The 12,116-nt window shown below is 37.5% G+C and overlaps 1 protein-coding gene across 3 annotated transcripts in view; it reads left to right on the top strand.

Annotated features, from left to right (window-relative positions):
• The window catches only part of FOXP1 (forkhead box P1), a 620,529-nt gene that overhangs the window by 281,423 nt on the left and 326,990 nt on the right, over positions 1-12,116 (top strand). For all 3 annotated transcript variants that reach the window (XM_052637104.1, XM_052636448.1, XM_052635792.1), the window contains exon 5: positions 2,749-2,809. The gene's annotated coding sequence lies outside the window, so the exon portion shown is untranslated. The remainder of the gene's footprint in view (positions 1-2,748; positions 2,810-12,116) is intronic.

The following is a 12,116-nucleotide window of genomic DNA, read 5'->3' as shown; positions in this document are numbered from 1 at the left end:
AACTTGAGAAAGAAGGGAAAAGAAAAAAATGAAATTTATTTTTCTGACTCTTTTTTGAGAGATGACAAGTGGGCTGGAGGGCAATATTTTTCTTTTATCTCTCTTTTTTTTTAACTTAACAGCATTACTTAATAATTTTATTTTAGTTTTGGTGCTTGTGCTATTGGTAAACATGCAGATATGTATTTGATATATTTAATGAGGCATAGTGTTTTTTTTTTTAATAGCAGTTTTGGAAATGGAAGTTTTATGTTTTTGAAAAAATGAAATGCACTTTTTTCCTAGTTGTTGATTTCTGATTCTTCTAGGCTAGTAATGATACAGATTCAGACCCCAGTCCTACTCCCTAATTTTCTTGTCTGTTATATTGACATATTTCATTTAATTTAGCATGATGGCAAACAGCTGTTGAACTATTAATCTTTTCTCAGCAAAGCTGGAAAAAAATATCTTTTAGATTACTTTGCTAATGTATACTAAAAACTAAAATCAACAGAAATAAATTAATGCATGGTCAAATGTACAGTGCATATTAAAATTTTTGGAACTTCAAAATGGGGGGAAATAGGGTTTGTATTCTACTCCCAGTTTTTTGTGTCTAAGTAAAAATTAAATGTAGCCAAATTTATATTCCTTTAGTGATTACAAGATGGAGGGTCAACTGTATGATATTGTTCTTACTAACTTTCGTTTCCTCTGGGAGAACATTACAGATCTGTGAGGGGGAACCAGCTTATGCTTCTGCTCTGAGTTCACTTACGTATCTGTGTAGATAAGCAAGTAGAGAAGCAGACTCAGTACTTACCTGGAAATGTTCTGCAGGTTTGAGTACAACACTCGAGATAACTTTATTCAAAGTAGGCATTTTCAGCAGTTTTTACAATTAAATTTTAATAAGGTACAGTTATTTACCAGGCCTATATAATCTTTGCAATGCAATCTTATCTGCATTGCAAAGTCTGATACTAGAGACCCAACTGCCAAACATGCAAAAATAGATGCAACTCAATAGACAAACATGAGAATTAGTTTAGAGTGCACACATTGGAGGGCATCTCAAGTAAAAGGGAAGGAGAAGGGCATTCTTGCCTTGAATTGAGTAGGGTCTGCCACAGTTCACTTACTTTCCATTTAAGATCGGATGAGTGGTGGAGGTGGAAGTTGCTCTTGTGAGAGATGGTCTCCTTGCCTCTTGTCTAATGAGCTCTTCTTATTGGCGTGGGGCGGGGCTGCTCTGTAGATCACAGCATTACCTCGAGGACCGGACCCTCACTGCTTTCTCTTTTTTGTTAAATCACCGTTTGCCCTCTAACCAAGTTATCATCCCTGGAGAAACCAATCCCTGGTGACACACCTCAGCAGTAAAGCACACGATTTTCATTTTCAATTTGAATTGTTTTGTGTCAAAACAAAAAGATTTGGGGCAGGTTGCAAAATAGTAATTTCAAGTCCCAGAGCTTAGGGTTTTCCCCCACCCAAATGGTGCACATTTATGGTGAAAACCTCCAATTTCCTCTTACAGTAAACATGAAAATTATGATTTCACTCAGAGCCTGCATTTTTTCCCAATCTTAATGGCAAGAATCTGCATACACTTGCTTGTGGAAATGTCATAAATTGGCCTCCGATCAATTCCTCAAAGATAGTACACACCAGAGTACCACTTTCAAATTTTTAGCCCTAGTGAAATAGAATTTAACTCTTCTCAATGATGTTTGCCTTTCCACATTCAGGGCCAACAGCCGAGCGATGAGCAGAGATATATTCTGTATAAAATTTAAACTACTTCATTACATATTGTTCTGAAGAGTAAGCAAAAGGATATTAACATTTCAGTAAAAGAATGGTATGACTTCACCATCTTAACAAAAATTATATGAGCATTTGGTCAATTGATGTGGAATGAATCCTGTACCCTGTCGGTAACTTGATCTAAATTAATAAACAAATGTTTTTCTTTTCACTTCTGCCATATGTTGATCCCAGTTACATGGGCAGAAAGAGGCAGCTTGTAATGTTTCTTAAAGGATTATACACTGTTTTGCATAAGGAAGTATGCAGATGCAGGAGTTAGATGTCTTCTGTGCTTTCTTTGTGTTTTAGGAAACTTGATTTGAATTGTTTATTTCATCTGACATGAACCATTTTTATTGAACTGAGTAGATCTGGTAGATATATTGTAAGTGGAAAAACATTGTGAGAACAGCTTTCACCCACTGATGACCCCCCAAACCCCTCCCCAAGCTGAAAATTGTGGTACTTTTATTCATTTTGAAAGGTCCAGAGTGGCATAAAGCATCTTGTCTATAAGAACTAACTCACTTGCAAGGGTGGGTGGGTGGCAGAGGGAGGGTCTGTTTTAATGAAATTAGAGATGTTGTGAATGTTAACCAAACAGAGACAGGTTCAAGTAGCAGTCTGGTTTCCCAAAGCAAAGGCCTATGACTCACAGGTTATTCCACATGAAATAAATGGATAGACAACAAGATGAGAAAGAGTTCGTAAGCAAAATGTGAAATGTTTCACCTTGACTTTTCCAACATCCAAGTTGTTATTGTCTTGAAGAGCTCAAAGGCACATGGTCCGGTAAGTGGAGGTCTTGGCACTGATTTTTATTAACTCTGAATGTCTTTTGCCGTTAAATAAAATTGAGTTATTTCGTTGTTTATCTTGCGTCTCTCCCAGGCAAATAGGTGGTTGCTGCTTTGTCTTGACATTCAGATTTTTGATATTCTCTTTTGTTTTCAGGGTAAGAAGTGACCTTTTGAGGTGACTGTAACAGAAGATTGCTTGGCAGAAGCCAAAAAAGGTAAATGCAGATATAATTAGTGGAATTACGTTAAGGACTCTATCTACTGCCTTCTCGGCATCTTAATTCAGTTCTTTTCAGATCTCCTAATTATCAAATTTGCATGTATTTGTTTGTGTAAGTACATATGTAGCGTATTTTTGGAGGCCTTTAAAGAAAAGATTGCTCTTAAGAAATGGTTCACAGAGTCACATTTTCCCGTCTAAATATTATCAAACTTTTCCCCTGTTTGTGGGAGTTAACCTCTTTTTTTTTTTTTTTTGGTAGTTGACTTGGTAGTTTTGAAGTTAGGAAGGAATATTCGCATCACAAAAGTGGTGATTCATAAAATTAACATGCTGCAAATAGGAGTAACGCATATCAGTGTTTTGTGCTGAAGTGGTGTCATCCGATGGATGTTCATCTGGCGGCTTTATAATCACCTTCTTTCAGAAATTAACAGTCAGGCACCATAGCAACTCGTCGTGTTGATGTAACTGCCGTGTGGCGTGGGGCATGTCCCTGTGATGTCAGTGCTCAGCTGCCTTGTTCTCTTGACCTTACTTGAAAATCAAATGAGTACTTGATTTTAAAATTAGAAGTTTTCAGAGAGACTAATGTAGGTTGATGAATTAAAGCTAAATTAAATTTTCTCAAACTCACTTTTGGGAGCAGTGGTAAAAAAAAAAACAAAAAACCCACTCTGGTTAAACTGGTTATGGAGGCTACGTATTTGTTTTGTTTTGTTTTGTTTTTTGATACCCAAAGCATCTCCCCATTGAAGGCAGGAGTCACCTCACTCAAGTTCATGTTGCAGGTCATTTTTAAGTCTGATGTTTGTTAAGGAGCAAGCATCTTCACTTTATTTTTGAATCTAGTCCAGTGGCACTTTCATTTGAGTAGATTTGTGTCAATTTTAAAACAGGTTACCTGCCAGCCTGGTTGCGCAAAGCCTTTGTTTAGATCTTACCAACTTAAAGTTTATGAATTTGTAAGATACAGACTTCTTTACTCTTTAGTTGAGCAAGGTTTTTTGTGAAACTTTCATAATGTGAAGATTCTTAGATCGGTCTTGTTTTTAATCTTACTCAGGGCTTGGGGGTTCTAGAAGGTATTATCAAAGTAGGAATTTATTTTTCTAGTTGCATTCTGGCACATTTCATTTGGACTGAAAAGTCCAACCCCACTTGCCTCCTTTCACCATCTTTGTTGTTTGATTTAAACGGTGTGGGAAGCTCCTAATTGTCCTCCAAGGAGGTTATAGTACCTTTCAGATGTCCCAGCATGGGAAGGGGTGATTCCAACCAGTAATTAAGGTTATCAAGTCATACCTAGAGTGCTTTTCGACAAAGCGCTTCCCAGCTTCCCAATCTTCATCTGTTTCAGGGATCTGCCCCTTTTTTCTGCAAAGGGTCATCCAGCCACCGTTGCCTGCTGTGTGGACTGTGCCTCGGCGGCTGAGTTGTATGGACATTGTGTACTGTCTCTGTGACCCATACAAGATCTCAGTCCAGAGTGTTGCTTGTTCAAACCCATGCCAGGTGCTGAACTCATTTCATGCTGGTAGCAAAAGTTTCTCGTGAAACTAAAGATTAAAGCTGAAAAAGTGGTTGAAAATAGAAAATATTTACCTTGAGAGTTGAGTTATCCCTACAGCTCCAAAAATGGACTTAATTAGTAGGTTTTCATTGTTTTATTCAAATTTATGTATTCAGATAAATTTACAACATATCTGTAAGCATAAATTATTTTCTCCTGACTTATGTCTTTATGATGAACATGCTTACACCCATAACCTGAAAATGTTTGAATTTGGATAGAATAATTTTTCCCAACTTCATGATATTGTTAAAGATATTGTAAGTCAAGGGCATGTTTGGGGGAAAAGAAAGTTTCCAGGAATGTGTCATTACCGCTGACTAAGAGAGGTAGCCCATAAGGAGAAAAAAATGCTTCTTTGTAAGTACTGTCAAGAACATGGTGTATTATGGTATATGCTATCCTGCAAGTCAGGAACCCCTTGGCAAATTTCAGGACCATAGAAAAATTTTGTCCTTCTGTTGTCTTATTTCATAAAACAAAGGAAACTGAATAACACATTCATCTAATTATTCTTTTTGTCTTGACAGCTTGGAATCTCAGAGTAACAATTTTTGCTTAATGTTAGTAGTTTTTTTCCTAACAACTTCAACTTTTTGTTGTTGATACTTTTTTTTAAGTCAATTTCATTTTTCCTGCTCCAAATTAACATTTTATTATTTAACTGTTTTTCTTCAATAGTATAACTTTAGTTTGTGTTTGACTGCATTTTCCATTATGTTTTCTTAGAAATAAGTTATATAGACAAATAATAAGCTGCGGGTACTTTTTTTTAACCTTTTATCAAGCTCAAGGATCCTTTGAAAACTAATCCTTACATATAAAGGGGGAAAAAAAAGATTTGTTAAAAATATAACCTCTTTAAAAATATGTATAAAATTGGACAGAACGCTTAGTATTTCTTCCCAGTGAATGAACCTTAAACAGAGACCACGCTCTTCAGTGATGTGATGATCGAGAAACCAGCACCATCTTCTGCATCACACAGAGGATGCAGATTTCAGATGCCAGGAGTTCCTTGGTCACTGCCATGCTCAGATTTGGAATCTGGGAATCATTAACAGTCAGCATAAATACAAGTACATGTGCCTACACTGATATTCTGGAAACGACTGGTTATATGTGGGAAAGCGGCCAGGCAAATTCTGAAAACCAAAGGAAGCCTCTTTTCACAGTGAGATTCAGAGTCTGAAGGGGCATGAATAACTGTCATCCTGCTTGGTAGTGATCAACAGTTTCTTCCAAGTAGATTTGAGCCCTTTACAAACTGGATCTAGTTGCTGGCATTCCTAAAAGGTAGCTGGTAATTATTATAATCCCCACTTTACAAGCTGGGAAACTGATCACATTGAATTAGTAACTTATCCGAGGTCATGTAAAATGTCAAGACTGGCGCTAAAAAGACAACTTGCTGTGGTCACAATTATATTGTTGTCCTTCGGTCGTGGCCACCTTAGTTGGTGGTTTAATATAGGTATCTATGTCATTTTTTTCCCTGCTTCCCCCAAACATTCACAATTCACCCATATAGATTTTTGCTAAAACTTAAAATCCAATTTGTGAAATTCATTGTTTTTGATTCAGTTCTGATTAGCATTGGGAGTAATTGATAATTACAAAGCCTGTATAGGTGACAGTTAAATGGTTGTTTTTAAACATTGGTCATCTTAAAGCTTCATATTTTGTGTTGGTTCAGTTTTACAGTCAACTTGTTGATGAGAAAGTTTAAAAAAAAGAAAAAAATTATAAAAGAACATGTAATCATTTCAATTTTTCTTCTGCCCCCAACATGAGCTATTTTTTGTTAGATCAAAGAGTTATAAGGTATCTTTATATACTTCACTCATTGTGTCTTACGTGTTACAGATTATTTATTGGTTACAAATAAAGTTGAAAATAGCTGCCCAGCCATTTAAAATATATTCATTGGTTCTTCTGAAAGTATATATTTAATGTGATTTAAAAGTTTACATAATGACAACAATATTCTGAGTTAAATTCATTCAAAATGACCTCTTTATAGCATTCAGCATTAGACTTATTTGCCTGTTCAGGAAGTTGTTATAAAAGGCACTGGATAAGAGTGTTTTCATTGAGCTACCAGCTGACCACACTGGCTGAAATGACTAGTCAGTTTAGATAGGCAGTGAACTCCATTTTACCTCCCCTTCACCCTCAGCCTACCCATGCCTGGGTTGTAACACTCAGGGTAAAGACTAGCCTGATATAAAGACTCTTGCATACAATGGCTTAAATCAAATAGAAGTTTACTTCCCTGTCTCATCTAATAATCTGGCCAGTCTAGCTTGACTGGATGGGTTCTTTCTCTTTTGTGCTTCCCTCCCTTGAGCCTTTGTCCTTATCTATATGGTTGAAATACAGCGAAGTCCACGGCAAGCAATTTTCTTTGAAGCAAATGATTTAAAAATTGCACACGTCACATCCATTGACATTTAATTGATTAGACTGTGATCATATCATAAGAAGCTTCATTGGCTGCTGGGGAATGCCTCTAGCTGGGTAGCCAGGAGCTTGGGAGAATTGGAGAACAGATTTAAGGGGACATTTAGCACTCCAGAAACTTGATTGGCTGAATTGCCCCAACCCAATATTGCATTCCTTCATTCATTCCAGCATAACATAATATAGATGTATATACTACATACGCTATACATCAATTATTGCTGCTGGTATTTATTGATGACTGTGTGCAGATGCTAGGATCATAGCACTACGTGAGAAGGATGCCATCTCTGGCCTCCTAGAGTTTATGTAGCAAAGGGGAGGACAGACATTATGCGTGAAGATGAAGACAAGTGTTCAGAAGGGCAGATATTGGTGGTTATGTGAAAGTGTTCTCTAACAGGGAGATCAGAGTGTCAGAGCTTTATGTATTTTACCATGATCTGAAAGCTATGCTAGACTAATTTGATTTTCTTGTGTGTTTCATGCCAGTATTGTGGTGCATGTTATCAGGCCTGTTTATTTTTTGTTAATAGCTTTATTGAGATATAATTCATACACATTTGAAATGAACTGTTCAATGGTTTTTAGTATGTTCAGAGTTTGTGCCCATCATCACAACTTAGTTTTGGAACAATTTCATCACCCTGGAAAGAGACCCCCATACACATTAGCAGTTACTACCCTCAACCCAACCCCTGGCAACAACAAATTCAAATACTATCAGTAGAGTTTTGCCTCTTCTGGACATTTTATGTAAATGGAATCATACAATATGTGGTCTTTTGCGACTGACTCCTTTCCCATAGCATAATGTTTTCAAAGTTCATCCAAAGCTTTAAAATTTTTAACTTTCTTACAATCTCAGAGTTATATGAGTTCTTGCTCCTAAATCCAACAAAATGGTGCCCTGAAATATTCTCTCAAGGGATGGAATTGGGAGAAAATTACTCTTTTCATGTTGTTTGTATTTCCATAGAAATAGACTTGGCCTCCCAACAGTTAAACTTCAGAATTTAAATGTTTGCATTTTAAGTTAGCTGTTTTTAAACATTGTTAACCATAATGCTAAACTAAGTAACTCTGTAAACAAGAGCTGTCTCTCTTGAATGTTCGTTTCAAAGAAAAAAATTTTAAATATTGATTTCCAGAGAAATATGCTCAATAGAGTTCGTTTTCAAGCAGAAGTCACTTGTTGAAATGTACATGAAGTCATGTTTTGTAGTAAAGACAGTATTTGCAACAGTTATCAAGTAGCCATATTTTGCACAGCAAAAAAAATAAATAACACATGGTTTTAGTCATCTTTTTTAAATGATGTTTTGGCTCTTTCATCTGCCAAAGGCACAAATATCCAAACTGTCCACCTTGAGCATCTTCGGAAGAAGTTTGCAGCTTAGTTGAAAACGTAACAACTTAACAGAGATGTAGGAGGTGTTAACCTTTCTTTGGCAATTCAAAAATCTCAGAGAAAATCTGAAGGCCAAAAATGTACGAAAACAAAGCCCTGTTTAGGGTAGCACATGTGTGATAACCTTGACTGCATATTCTGTATCTAGTCACAGCTAGGACCCTAAAGGAGTAAATGGTTTACCAGTGGTAGAATCCTTGAGTCTGTTTTTAAAGCTGGCACCCTCTGCCCAGGGCCGAGTTTGGATTTGAAATTTGATGGTATCTTTTAAGAAGTCTGTTGGTGAGTAGGCCTTTTCATGAGTGGCAAGTGGAATTACTGATTTTAGTTTGCGCTGCTCTGTCCTCGATCTGACCTGCTCCTTCTGTGGCCTTCGCATGCGGTGAGAGTGAGGGGAGAGAAAAATGAAAAGCCTGAAGTCTTCATGCTCTGTTTAGGTGCACTCTTTCTGAAGTGTGAAGATCATGCAGATTTTCCCTTGAATCTTGTATATTAGCAGGTATATGGTGTATAATTAAAGGTAATTAGATGTTTTGTTAATTATCTGACAGTGGAGTGAATTATTTAAAAATATTTTTTTAATTAAAATCTTGCATCATTGGATAGACTGTGATGATTTCAGTTTATAGGTTGGCATGGATCTTTACTTCCTCACTTTTTCCTCCAGGCCTCTTTTTTTCTGGAAGTCAGTATCTCTTTCAAAGGATTGTGAGCAGCCCCTGGAGACCAAAGGAAGTGTCCTAAACCATTCATTACAGGTGACACTCTTTAAAGTTTATTTAGAGCAGTGATTTTCAAAGAGCATATTGGGACCCATTTGTGAGTTAGGTAATCAGTTCACTGGACTGTGCCCGAGAATTTAAATGATAAATAGGATAAGTATACAAAGAGTGGAGAAGAATGCAGTAGACGAGATCTGATCTGCACTGTCCAGTATTGAAACCACTGGCCACATGTAGCTGTTGAGCCCTTGACATGTGGTTAGCCCAAGCTTATGTGCTGTAAACTTAAAATCCACAAAGCCTTTCGAAGAGTTTGTATGGAAAAAAGAATGTGAACAATGTGAATAATTCTTCTTTTTTGATTCTGCATTAAAATGAGCATCGTTTGTATATACTGAATTAAGTAAAATATGAAAGTTAATTTCAAGGTTTCTTTTTACTTTGCCCGTGTGGTTACAATTACATACGTGACAGGCATTGTATTTCCACTGGGCAGTTTTGCTCAAGCCAGTGGTGAATAGAGCAGTGAGAACGGCAAGGCCCCTGCTTGCGGCTCTAGGGGGTGTGGACAGGTAGGGAAACATAATAAGTAAATATGAGGTGATAGGTGTGGTGAAGAAAATATAGGCTGTAAGGGAGGTCAAATTGCCGGAGGGAAGGAGTTGCAATTGTAAATAGCCAGGATAAGTCTAACTGAAGCACAGGCATGAGCCAAGAAGGCGTGTTCTGAAAAAAGAGTAAGTTGGCCACTGTGGCAAAAGTGAAGTCCTCCAAGGGAAAGAGCAGTAGCGGGCAAGGCCAGAAATAACACGGCCAGACATAGTAGGGCGCTAAGGCTCAGTGGACTCTTAGTCTCTTAGTGAAGTAGAGAGCCGTGAATGGACTTTGAGATGAGACAGGATTTGAGTCACATTTTAAATGGATCACTCTGGAAGTTGTTTTGAAAGTAAATGGTGGGTGGGTGGGGTGAGTGGCAGGGAGATGTGTTAGGAATCCACTGTAATAATCTCAGTGAGATCTGATGGCCAGGATGAGGATGGCAGTAGGAAGTGGTGGGAATTTGTGAAATCTTAACACATGTGGTTTGATATTTAAATTTTGAACTAATCTCGGAAGAATCCAAGGAAGTCCTGGTAAAATAGATGTGAAGTTTGAAAACCGTTACATAGTGGATGACTCCTAAGATTTTTGTCTTAAGTGATCGGGTAGTATCAACTGATGGATTGTTTGTAGTAATTAAGAAAGAAGTCAGAAGACTGAGGACTCTCGGTTTAAGCAACTTCTGAAAGGATGGGGATGCCATTAAGAGAAACAGGGAAGCCTGTGGGGTGAGGGTTGATGGTATGAAAGGAGACAGTTCTTTAATTTCACTTGTTAAAGATGGTAAGGTGGACTTCTTTCAGGACCATCGCGGTAGGTGTAGGGAGTACTGCGGTGAGATTTTACAGGAGGGAGAAGACGTTGAGCTCACCTCTATATACAGCATGGGCAAGTGAGAATTTATAGCCAAAGAGTTAGGAGGTGGCAGGGGGTCAGTAGCTGAAAAGTTTCTGGAAAGAAAACATCAGGAATAAGGGGGAATTCTGGGTCAACTGCTCTAACAAGATTCTTGCTAAAGATAAACTAGGGTGACCCAGCATCTCCTGGGGGAATGGTGGAGAGTGAGGAACCCTATCAGATCTCTAATCCAGTGGTTTGGATGTTAAATATGCATAAAAGACAAGGGTAAAAGGAGGTGTAAACTTAAATCTTGAACTTATGATGTAGTCTTTAGTCATCTAAAGCACCTCAGAGCTTGGTGTGGTTAACCTGGTCCCTAGATTAGTAAAGTTCTAGGGGATGCACATGAGTCTGTTACCTTCACCTTATACTAATATAGGGAGTCTCGATGAGTTCATCTGTCTTTCAAATTAACTAAGAGCATCAAAGATTCTGGCTCATTCAAAAATTCAGAAACAGTTGAACATTTTCGAGATTTCTAGGCTGGTCCCAAATCTTCGGGCATCTAGGAAATTATAGGTAAAATAATGAAAAACATATATTTTCACTATTTAGATACTAACTACCATTAAGGTGGTATTGAGTGAGGTAAGAATAGCCCCTCTTTGTGGAAGATGATGAATGTACTTCTCAATTTGTTTTCATTATAAAATGGCATTAAAAGAAATTAGAAGAACATGAAAATATAGGGAAAAAAATTTCACTGGTGACCTCATCTAAATCGTGCAGCATTTATCTTCAGCCTGCAGCGTTCGGTCTGTACAGATTTGTTTATGTACTTGTACTGAATATACTGTTTTGTTTCCTGCTCTTACCCTTAAAGTATCGTGAGTATTTTCCCAAGTTATCACTGTTACCAGTTTAGTCACTCAGTCATGTCTAACTCTTTGTGACCCCATGGACTGCAGCACTCCAGGCTTCCGTGTCCATCACCAACTCCCAGAGCAGATATATCCTGGAATAGATATATATCACTGTTATATCTCAGTCTTATTTGTAGGGTACCTTGGTGACTTCCACTGTTTTATCTGTTCCGGCAATGATGGGTCTTCTGATTCCCTCCAGTTATTAATGATGGCTAGTATGCCTGTGTAGGATGTCTCAAGATAGCTCAGTATCTTGAATTAGTCTTATAAATAAGATATTGGAATTGCAGATTATCACTCAGTTTCTCTCTCTACTTTTAAGTAATATTAACAGTAATCTGAGGCACAGGAAATCAACACCTAGCCTCAACTACATGTGTTTTCCATAAGGAGGTACATTTTGCATTAACTTTGATTTCAACATTTCTGGGCATTTTTCTTTTCTGATCTGAATCATCTCTTGATATTTTTTCACTTTAGCAACTTGATTTGCAGCATGGGAGCAGGGAACTTTGCAGTCTTTCCAGGGGCAGCCATTCATCCTCTCCTTGTTGTGTTATCCCAAACATCATTCCTTCTCTTTTCCCAAAACCGCCATGAATTTACTTGGTCTGGATTTGTATCTCCAAAATTTGTTTCAGTTGAGTTTTGGTCCAGGTTACCCAGGAAAACTCAAATGTCTTGACAGCTTTTAAAGTATAAAAGTTTTAAGTTTTCTTGCATGCCAGACCTTAGCAGTATTGTCGTTAATTGTTTAGGCAACACAT

This window comes from Budorcas taxicolor, chromosome 1 (genome assembly GCF_023091745.1).
Source record: "Budorcas taxicolor isolate Tak-1 chromosome 1, Takin1.1, whole genome shotgun sequence".
In the NCBI taxonomy this organism is placed as follows: domain Eukaryota; kingdom Metazoa; phylum Chordata; class Mammalia; order Artiodactyla; family Bovidae; genus Budorcas; species Budorcas taxicolor.
The sequence above is the reverse complement of the archived record's forward strand: the minus strand, read 5'-3'. Positions and strand labels throughout refer to the sequence as shown.